This window comes from Periophthalmus magnuspinnatus, chromosome 13 (genome assembly GCF_009829125.3).
Source record: "Periophthalmus magnuspinnatus isolate fPerMag1 chromosome 13, fPerMag1.2.pri, whole genome shotgun sequence".
NCBI lineage: Eukaryota > Metazoa > Chordata > Actinopteri > Gobiiformes > Gobiidae > Periophthalmus > Periophthalmus magnuspinnatus.
This window is the reverse complement of record NC_047138.1, coordinates 3,479,918-3,491,425: the sequence shown is the minus strand read 5'-3', so window position 1 is coordinate 3,491,425 and position 11,508 is coordinate 3,479,918. Positions and strand designations below refer to the sequence as shown.

General features: G+C 37.7%; 1 long non-coding RNA gene across 1 annotated transcript; it reads right to left on the bottom strand.

Moving 5' to 3' along the window:
* Positions 1-8,279: 8,279 nt before the first annotated feature.
* On the bottom strand, positions 8,280-8,826 carry LOC117379725 (uncharacterized). Its single transcript, XR_004542113.2, has 4 exons — positions 8,750-8,826; positions 8,567-8,672; positions 8,425-8,466; positions 8,280-8,303 (listed from the first exon to the last, which is right to left on the bottom strand). It is a non-coding gene; the product is annotated as an uncharacterized LOC117379725 (long non-coding RNA).
* Between the last annotated feature and the right edge of the window lie 2,682 nt (positions 8,827-11,508).

The following is an 11,508-nucleotide window of genomic DNA, read 5'->3' as shown; positions in this document are numbered from 1 at the left end:
ATTTTGTTGACTAGAGCTGCAACTAACGATTACATTAATAGTTGACTCAAACTATTATGTCTATTGTACACTGAGACTTAAAATATACTTTTAACAACATAAAGGTTGAAATAAGGAAATAAAGTTTTGATTTAATAATGCTACTCTCTAAAATGTCTCTATGGTTCAGATAACTCTTAAAATATGACTATGATAACTTTTTATAGTCCACTAGACTAGACTACAGTCGTAAGAACAGGCACTGCACCGTAAATATACAACCAACTAGTAACAACCCACTTTTCATCATTCCACCCTTTACTCGAGTAGTTTAATATTTCTTCCCACTTGTGGCTGTACTTAATGGAGACCAAAAATATTTATACATCTGTCTGTAACATCTGTCAAGGACAAAATGAGACCAGAACAAGTGAATGATGCAATAATAATAAATTTATTAACAATAAAAATGAAATAATAAAATAAAAATAATAAAATAAAATAATACAAATTGCAAGAAGAAATAATAATAAAATAAAATAATAAAAATTGCAAGAAGAAATAATAATAAAATAAAATAATAAAAATTGCAAGAAGACTTAGTCTTCTTGCAAATGCACACAACAAAACAATGTGTCCACGACTCTCCGTAGGACTCTACGAACCCTCCGGAAAAAAGAGCGCTTCGGGGGTTTGGCCACTGGAGTGTCGTCCATGTCCTCTACTTGGACGGTCAGATCTGTGTTTTCAGACCAATGGATGACTTCAGAGATGTCTGAATAATAAATCGGCTCACGCTCATCCCCGCTGCTGCCAGGTGCTGTGAGTGAGGGAGCACGAGATATTTGTCCAGGAAGGGACCAGACGCCAGAGTCTTGGTCAGTAGATGGATCTGGAGCATCTGTTTGGATGTTAAAAGTTGCGTCGGAGACACACTCTTGATCCTCCGGGGGACTTGGCAATGAGTTCGCCACCGGACTCACACTTGTGTTTTCAGACCAATGGATGACTTCAGAGATGTCTGAATAATAAATCGGCTCACGCTCATCCCCGCTGCTGCCAGGTGCTGTGAGTGAGGGAGCACGAGACGTTTGTCCACAAAGGGACCCGACGCCAGAGTCTTGGTCAGTTGATGGATCTGGAGCATCTGTTTGGAAGTTAACTGTTGGTTCGGAGACACACTCTTGATCCTCCGGGGGACTTGGCAATGAGTTCGCCGCCGGACAGACCATCATCAACTCCTCTGAGATCATCAAACTGAAAAACACACACACACAAGTCAGTATCCACACACTATTTGAGTTTTAACATAAATGTCTGAGGTCTTTGCACACTTACTATCCCTGGAGCTGAGGGTCTTTCAGATGAGACATTGTGATGTAGGAGTGCTGGAGCGCCTGACTGGGAGTGAGTCTCTGCTCTCCAGTCACACTCAGCAACCCCTTCAGGAGGTCAATAAAGGCCTTCCTGTCCTCCACTTTGGCAGAGGAGTTTTCTGGATGACTCTGTACATTACAAAACAAACACTGGTTAGACTCAGTGAAACACAGATCTGCTTTATGAGGTGAGGGTTGATCGATGATGGAGACTTACACTGACGAGGCCATCCAAGCAGCTGGGGACATCATAGAATGTGTCCTCCTCTTCAGTGGTGGTGTCATTTATTTCACAATATTCTTCTGGAGTCTATAAAATGACAAGCGTGTGAGTGAAATTGCTTTGGAAATCTCAAATCAAAATACAATAGTTCAATGTTCACTACAAACAAACAAGTACCAGAAGTCTCCATGTGTGCTGGTCTTCAGTAAAGAAGCTTGTGCTGTACTGTCCCGCCTGCAGCTGGTGGTCTGGGGGTAGTCCCAGTAAAGCCACCATGCGTTTTACAGCTTGGTAGTCGCAGGTGACAGGGAACAAGTTGTCACCCAGATACAGGCAGGCCAGAACGCAGCCAAGTCCCCACACATCAATGGCCTCTGTGAACGGGAGACCAAGTGTGACCTCGGGAGCCCTGGAAAACAACACAATTAGACCAAGTTCAAACTAGTCCTGGTTTAGTCCGAGTTGGTCCTGGTTTAGTCCTGGTTAGTCATGGTCTCTGGTCACAATTTAAAGGAAACGTGCGAAAAAGATGAGTTAAAAATGTTGCGTAAATGAAAATCTGCTGCTTGTGGTGAGATGTCATTATAAAAAGAGTGTTTTTTGGAAGTAAGTTGACTTGTATCTATACTATCTGTTGTTTTAGATCAATACTGCAGTTCACAATGACTTATGATCTGTATAATATTACTAAAAACAAGATCCTTTACACGTCCTAGCCCACTATATTCCTCCTGATATCCTCGTACCTGTATCCAATCGGCTGGAGTTGGGATCCAAGTTCTGCTTGGGAGGTTTTTCTGGCCTCTCCAAAGTCAATTAACTTGACTCTTAAAGGCTCGTCCTCCAGGTTAGTGAACATGACATTATCAGGTTTAATGTCAGTATGCATGATACCGAGGCCTTTAAGTGCGTCTAAAGCCACCAACAACTGCAGAGACAAAAGATGAAGAAAGTTAGTGTCATTTGAATTGATAAAAAGTAAAAAATGTGGTTGAACTTAAAATTGTAAATAACTGGGATGCAAGAAATTGAATAAAAAGTGAGTTTAATATGAACTAGATCACTATAATTTGTAATGAATCCTTCAGTACCTGGTGGGCAATAGGCCGGATCTCGTTGAGTGCGAGCGGTTCACAGTCCCTGTTTATCATAAAAGAATACAGGTCTATTTCGAGCATTTCAAAGGCCACACATTGCAGACCCATGAAGTCGAACTGCTCCACAAAGTGCACGATGTTAGTGCGGACGGGGTCGAGGACACTGAGCTCCTCCATCATGGATATCTAAAGAGACACAACTCTGAGTTAAAACTGTGAAGTCAAATAGCATAATATTAAATACATAAAGTCACCGCCTGGATTAGACTCAGCAAATAGTTATTTTGATTGTTTAGTTCTACAGTAATATGTTTCATCTGGATTGTGTGAAAAATTGTCTATTTGTCATTTTTGGGATACTCTGAAAATATTAGTCATGTTTTGTCCTTTTAATTCAATTAGTTTTTGGCTCCTCTACCACTTCTGCCAATACTAAATTAAATCTTTACAAAAAAATGTGAGTCAGGACAGAAACGTGTGACTCTTTTTGACCATCTTAAAATGAGACCAGTACATACCTCGCCCTCCATGCTTCCAAGCTGTTCATCTTTCAAGATCTTAACAGCCACAGTCTGATTACGGTCCGTGGCCCGGCACTTGGCTATGCGGCCGAAGCACCCCTCACCGATCCAGTCCTGGATGGCGTAAGCGTCGGTCAGTCCCAGCAAGGTTTGACCGATGGTGACCTCTAAACTGGGCTTAGGTGCTGTGGATGAGACAAGACTTCATCAGGGTTAAATCATATGCACTGAACATCTACCACTGTTATCTTATTAAAATCACATTTAGTACTCTCGCTACTACTACTACTATTACTACTACTGCTGCTACTACAGCTACTACTACTACTATTGCTACAACTACTACAGAAGAAAGTAAGAGTTACTTTCCACTCTGGATCTCAGTTAACATCGATTTTCATATCAAATTTACTTCCATATTGTGTTAAATGCACTTTTAGGGAAGTGGGTGGTTGTTTCTTACATTAAAACCTACATATTTCCACAAAAAGTTGAGTAGACGTGACAAGACACTGGTGTTTTATATCTTTCTTCAGTGAACTCAGTGTGATTTTTATGTACTTACCTGCTGCACCAGAGGTCTCATAGTTGTCCCAAGATGACATAGTTGCTACTACAATCAAACCTGGGTCAAAACAGATTTTCACCAAAAAATTGCTCTGAGCTCTCAAAACACGTGTGTCTCCGTTGAAGGCGTCAGTACAAATGACATATAAGTCATGTGCACTGACACATACTACCTACTACTGACCGCGGGAACAAACTAGTATTCTAGAATACGGCCCTCAAAACGCCACGGCAACGGCCAGTGGCATCACAGCACCATGACGATGTAATGATCCATGTAAATGTATAGGACATTTAAACAATAACATGTTTTCAACAGCTGATATGTGTAGAGTAGAGATCTAATATAGAGTTACCCTGATATATTTTATGGTTAAATAGACATTTTTAAGTCGATTCAAATCCTAATGGCGAGGGCTGAGCGATTATTAGGTTTTTTTTTCCTTCATATTAAATAGATATCTTTATAAATATAAAAACATTCAATGTTATATATATATATATATATATAAACATACATATATACACACACACACACACTTATATATATACATACACACACACACACACACATAAATCAGTCTCAATGTTCAAATGAATTTTTTTTGTCTTTTTAAAACAAATTAAAATGGCTCTTGGTAATAATTTCATGAACGTACTTGTAGCACTTAAGGTGTTTCTGTACCTTTTTGTAGTACAGTATTTGGATATGGCAACTTCCTTTCACTCTGGCATTAAGACCAGAGTGAAAAGAAGGATAGACCAGATCAGACAGACTCTAGATATGAAGGAGCCCAAAAGAATAACAGAGGACACATACAACACTTTGAGTTAAAGTGAAAAATCATTTTCATTAGTAGTAGAATTATGAGTGGATTCAAATATTATTTTACAAAGAATAAAAGTTTGTTTTACAAACAAATAAAATACACCTGGGACAAATAAAATATACCCAGGTATGGTATAGTCCTTTAAGTCTGTTTCAATGTCTGTTACTTTCTGTTCAATGTTCTTTCAGTGTTCACTGTGTTTGTAACCAGTCAATTTACAAACTACCAGTTTGTTCGACTCTTTGAGCTGGGGCTTGACATCCAGTCCTGGAAAATGATCCTTTCTCCTCTGCATGTTGCAGTTCTGTCTGCAGTCCTCAATTCTGATCCAACAAAGAAATCTGACCTAAAGACAAGACTAGAATGAAGTCGCTTAAAATAATGCAGTATATCGCTATACGACTCTTTTGCTATTGTTTACATCAAAATAATATACATGATGTACAACAAATTTCAAAATATTCACTCTTATAAAATTACCAATAAGAATAAACCAAAATAAATGGCTTAAATGTGGTAATTATTAGATATATAATTTTTTAGAGTGCATAGTCAATACGTATTTAAAATAACACAGAATAGTTTTAAAGTGCATTACAAATACACTATGGCTTTTAGGTCTAATAATATGCACCAAAATAATAACAAAGTGACAAGAAATTGCACTCGACTTTCAGGGGTCATTTGTACAGCGCTCTGAACCACGTTAGCACAACAGGCTAACGGGAAGACGTGCTACAACCAAAACGAGCACAATTATGACACTTTTTAACAAACAAATACAAGTATTGTGCACAGCCCCTTTAGGTTACATGAAGGATTTAGTTCAACACCCCACAGCTAATCGTTTTGATCTCTAGAAAGGGTATTTTTATTGTAAAAAGGCTATCGGAGGTTAGCATAAGGCTAGTGGAGGTTAGCATAAGGCTAGCGGAGGTTAGCATAAGGCTAGCGGAGGTTAGCATAAGGCTAGCGGAGGTTAGCATAAGGCTAGCGGAGGTTGGCATAAGGCTAGCGGAGGTTAGCATAAGGCTAGCGGAGGTTGGCATAAGGCTAGCGGAGGTTAGCATAAGAGCACAGCAACTTTATTTGAACAAACGTTTGTCACCAACATGAATGATGATGATACTTTAGTTAGTTTTTATATTGATTTGTGCTGCAAAGGGGCGCGCGCCTCTAGAGCTCAACCTTGACCTGATTGGATAATGCCACGTCAGACTAAACTGCTATTGGTTGCTCAGTGTGTTTATTTATTACGTCTTTAAAACTTTTTAAAAATTTTTATTTATTTTTATCATATTTAAATGAACATATTTATTAACTTATATTTACATGTTATTTATCAATAATTATTCCCATTGTTATTTTAACCAAGTGTATCAATCTGTATTTGTTTTAAATGGCGTTTTTAACACTGGGTCACATACAGTAAACAATACAGACTTTTAATCAGTGTCAGTTTTCTTCTTCCAAAGTTTGAACTCTGCTCCAAACAGAGGATTAGCTGTAGACCTTTTGATTCAAAATCCCCAACCATATCACTGACGGTTAGACATGAACGATTCACCATCTCTAAGTTTATAGATTGATATCTCAGTCCTACTAATAACTCCTGTGGCTCCTCCTTATCAGAGCAGCTTTCTATAGACAGTACCTTTCTCGGGATATAAGTACTGGAAGTCTCCTTTGTAATGGAACAGCGCACGTGCCTGCTGTCTGTATCCTCCTCCTCTGATATTAGATAAAACTTATTTCAGCTTTCTACCTGGTCGTCTGTGTAATCCTTCAGTCGTCCAGGTCTGATCCAGAGCAAAAGATGAAATGAAATCTGTCAACAACAACAACAAACAACAAACTTTATTTATAAAGCGCTTTTCATACAAGAAAAATGTAACACAAAGTGATTAACAGTGCATTAAAATCATAAAATGAATTAATAATAAAATAAATCAAAGCTTAAACAAGTAAATAAGACATAAGTAAAACATGGATATCAACATACACTAGCCAGCCTGAATAAATAGAGAAGTAAGCTAAAGTGATAAATACTAATCAAAAGCGATCCTAAAAAGATGGGTCTTGAGCCTGCTTTTAAAAACCTGAATGTTCTCTGTGGCCCTGAGGTCCTCCGGCAGACTGTTCCATAGACGGGGGCCATAAAACTGGAAAGAGGCCTCTCCATGTGTGTCCTGACTTTGGGGATGACTAGGAGCCTGCTGCCGGAGGAGCGCAGGGGCCGCGAGGGTTCATAGGATAAAAGCAGTTCTGTAAGATAAGAAGGCCCAAGACCATTAAGACATTTAAAAACCAGTAAAAGAACTTTAAAATCGATCCTGAAACACACAGGGAGCCAATGCAGGGATTCTAAAACCGGCGTAATGTGGCCCCGCCCCCTGGTCTTAGTCAGGACACGTGCTGCTGAATTTTGTAATAATTGTAGACCTGAAATCGCCTTTTTGGGAAGAGCAGAGAGCAGGACATTACAGTAATCTATACGACTGGTGATAAAAGCATCAGCGTCTCTGTGTTGGCCCGAGAGAGAATGGGACGGACTCTGGATATGTTTTTCAAATGGTAAAAAACTATTTTTGTGATGTTTTTATTGAGGAAATTATTAAAATACCTAATTCATTTAATCAAAATTGATAAGGTTCATATTTTGTAAATTTTACATACTCCAAATTACTAGTTTTAAACTCATAATTAGTAGTTTTAAAAGTCCTATTTACGAGTTGTAAACTCATAATTACAAGTTTAAAACTAATAATTACGAGTTTAAAACGTGTAATTTCGACTTTCTGTGGGACTTCTTTTTTTCATGGCGGAAACGGGCTTCCGTACTATTGGGACTAGATAAAACTGAATGAGTTTTTCTGCTGATTATTTAACTGAAATTTAATAACTGAAATTTAAATGAATTAATTAAATATATTAATTATTAATTAATAAAACATACGTATTTATAATAACTCATATTTGTTTGCATGTTATATGTCAGTCATATGTGTGTAGTACATATGTATCGTGTACTAAAATCACAACGGACATTTTATTTTATATATTTAATATATACATAGATATAGTTTATAACTTAGCTATAATAATTATTTTTTAACTTAGCTTAAATTATTATTTTTTAACTTAGCTATAATAATTCAAGTTTGTCAATTACTCTGCAGTGAATAAAAACAATCAAAGAAAAGAAAAGAGGAAAATAGCGCCATCTAGTGTAATAATTGATACACTGCCCTTGGTGGTTTCTCCAGTTCAAATTTAAAATGTAGCTATTTCAAACACCAAGTTTAACCATTTTATTCTTACACTTTTAATTAATCAATTTCTTATTTACATTGAATCAAATCCCAAGAAACTTCCACCATCCCCCACTATAGGACTTGTGTGTTTTGTTTACATGAAGGTGAAATAATTTTTAACACACAACTTGAACAGTTAAAGTTATAATAGTCCTATGAACTTATATTAGAGCAAAATAGAGTAAGTATTAAATTATAATCAATGTATTAACCACAGTAAACAACAATCACCAGACAGCCTGTGGCCTCAGAGGACCAGTTTATTGTTCACAAAAAAATATTTCATCAAGTGTAATATTGTTTCTATAGTAACACCAGGACATTAAATGTTTATCACAAAGGTACTTTTTAATTTAGAGTTCAAACACTCAAGATGATAAATCTTCATTCTTCAAACTAGAAGAGAATAATCATCAGAAAACGTCCTTACATTTGTCAAGATATTAGATAAATATTTTTGCTACAACAAACAACATTCTGCTTTCAGATTTTAGTCGTCACATGTAAAGACTCTTACCTCAAACACAGGGGAAAATGTACTCAGTCTCATCTTTGTCACCTGAAATTTGAGTAAAACAGTATTTTAGCTTCACTGCAAACTCTATCGGCTACATCATTTTAAGCCAATTTACATCAATAAATAAATCCATTTGACGTACTTGTCTGGTAGTAGTCATAGAGTCTAACCACAGCGGGCTTCAAGTTGTGCACTGGGAGTTCTTGTATCAGCAGTAACTCGTGATTGATGGGTATGTTCTTCAAAAGCTTTTGAGGGAAAAACAGACAAATTATTACATTCAAACTTTTTATTATTATTAGGTCAGTCAGACGCTTTTACTCACCTCAGTCAGATAGACCATAATGTGATCTTTGTCCTGCTCAACTCGCTCTACCAATAGTGACTTTTTCAGCTAAAAACACACAACAACAGATGTTAAAAAGGACAGAGACTTTTTAATGGAAAAATGTGACTATATGACAGGCTAAGATTTAAATCAAGAAACAAAACCAGGATGAAGCTGTAAGAGGAATATAAACAGGTCTAGACTAAGTGTGTGTGCACACTTTTGGTCCTGGTTTGGTCCTGGTTTGGTCCTGTTTTGGTCCTGGTTTGGTCCTGGTTTGGTCCTGGTTTGGTCCTGGTTTGGTCCTGGTTTGGTCCTGGTTTGGTCCTGGTTTGGTCCCATTTTTGGTCCTGTTTTGGTCCTAGTTTGGTCCTGTTCTGGTCCTGTTTTGGTCCTGGTTTGGTCCTGGTTTGAGCCCAGTCCTGATGAGGACTTGGTTTGATCCTGTTCTTGTCCTGATTCAGAGCCTCATTTATGATGTAGCGCTTGTGCTAAAACAAGTCTAAAATAGGACTAAAACTACCGTAAACCACAACCAAGGGTAAAATGATCAACTACAAAAGTTTTCTCTTTTCTACAAAATCTTAACTCATATCCATTAAACTGTGACTAAACCAAGACCTAAATCTGGATTAAAGCAGAACTACACAAGGACAAGAACAGGGCCAAACCAGGACCAAACCAGGACCAGACCAGGACCAAACCAGGACCAGAACAGGACCAAACTAGGACTAAACATGGACTAAACATGGACTAAACCAGGACTAAAATGGGACTAAACCAGGACTAAAACGGGACTAAACCAGGACTAAACCAGGACTAAACCGGGACTAAACCAGAGCTAAACTAGGCAAGGAAAGTTTATTTGTACAGCACAATTCATACACAAGGTAATTCAAAGTGCTTCACAGAATAAGAAAGACATTAAAATCACACAAATGAAAAGATAAATAACCCACTCGTTTGCCCCTTTAAAAACTCTCTCTCTCACTCTTTAAACACTGTCTTGCTCAGTTTAAGAACTTTCCCATTACTTTACAAAAAACTTTCCTGTCACTTCTCAAATACTTTCCTGTCACTTTACTATGTCTAATAAAAGTCCATCAGTCCATGTTTCTTTTGTCATCATAAATTTACCATTAAAGGAGAAGAGGCAGAATAAAAACCTCTCAGTCGTCTGCACAGATAAACAGAACCGTTTTGAGCCTGGATTTAAACATTGTCAAAGTAGAGGCCTGTCTCACATCTTCAGGAAGAATGTTCCAGGTTTTAGCTGCATAAAACTGAAACGCTGATTCTCCATGTTTAGTCCTGACTCTGGACCAGCAGGAGGCCGGTCCCTGAAGTCCTCAGTGTGTGAGATGGTTCATGTGGCTCTAACATGTCAGAGATGAACTTTGGACCTAGGCCATGGAGAGACTTATACACAAGCAGAGCTGCTTTAAAGTCTATTCTAGGACCAAACCAGGACTAAACCAGGACTAAACATGGACTAAACCAGGACTAAACAAAATCTAAACCAGGACTAAACCAGGACTAAAAATGTCAAATCAGCCTTTCAGTTTTGTGCAGTTAAAACCTGTAACATTCTTCCTGAAGATGTGACTCAGGCCTCGACTTTGACACTGTTTAAATCCAGACTCAAACTGTTCTGTTTATCTGTGCATGTGACTGAAAGGGTTTTATTCTGCACTTTTCTCCTTTAATGTTCATTTTATGATGATTATTTGTGATTATTTATGTTTTGATTTGTTGTATTGTGATTTTAATGTCTTTCTTATTCTGTAAAACACTTTGAATTACCTTGTGTATGAATTGTGCTCTACAGATACGCTTGGCTTGTCTATGATAAATCTTTTTGAAACGCACAGTTCATAGTTTGCTTTAAAGTTACTATTTTAGCTCATCATACGGTCGTCATTCATTTTGCTTGTTCTGGTCGCTTGGATACGAGTCATTCACACTGAACCTAATGAGCAGTTTACCATTACCAGGGCTCCACATCTAAACTCCTCTCTCATTCTTGTCTGTTTAAACATTAATGTGTTGCTACTGTTTTCAGCATTATATTTATATTTTTATTTAGTTCTAGATACCTTCAGCCAAAGGGCAGAGCTTCCTCCAGCAGGTGACACCTCCTTCCTGGGTGTACTGTCCCATTGCAGTCTCCAGAAGAAACAGGGGAACGCCGCAGGTTGCCACAAACACCAAATAAGGCACCAAAAATGCACCTGAAATGGCAAAATACACATAAAAACATATGTTCAGTTAAAACACACATTTTATTTATTTAACCTTTATTTTACCAGGCAAAACATTAAGAACAAATTCTTATTTACAATGATGGCCTGGGCCAGAGCAGCCAAGGGAAGGGGAAGGGGAGTTAACACAATTAGACTCATATCATTTCATTAAAATATAAAACAAACATTTACATCTGTCATTAAAAATCTCCTTTCGTATCATTAGTAAAACATTTACACATGTCTTTAAAAATTACCTTCAGTTTACATTTAAAAGCAAAAAGAGAAATGAAGGAGTCCAGTTTAAGTGAGCTTTGAGCCAAATTCCAATCATTAGCAGCGGCGCATCGAAATGACATGAGGCCAAGAGAAGACCTAGACTTAGGAACTTTCAGTTTGATGAGCTGTGAGGACCGAGTGTTGTATCTGGAGGGAGACTCTTGTACGAGCAGCTGACTTAGATAAGAAGGTGTGAGCCCTAGCATGGTTTTATAGACAAACATAAGCCAATGC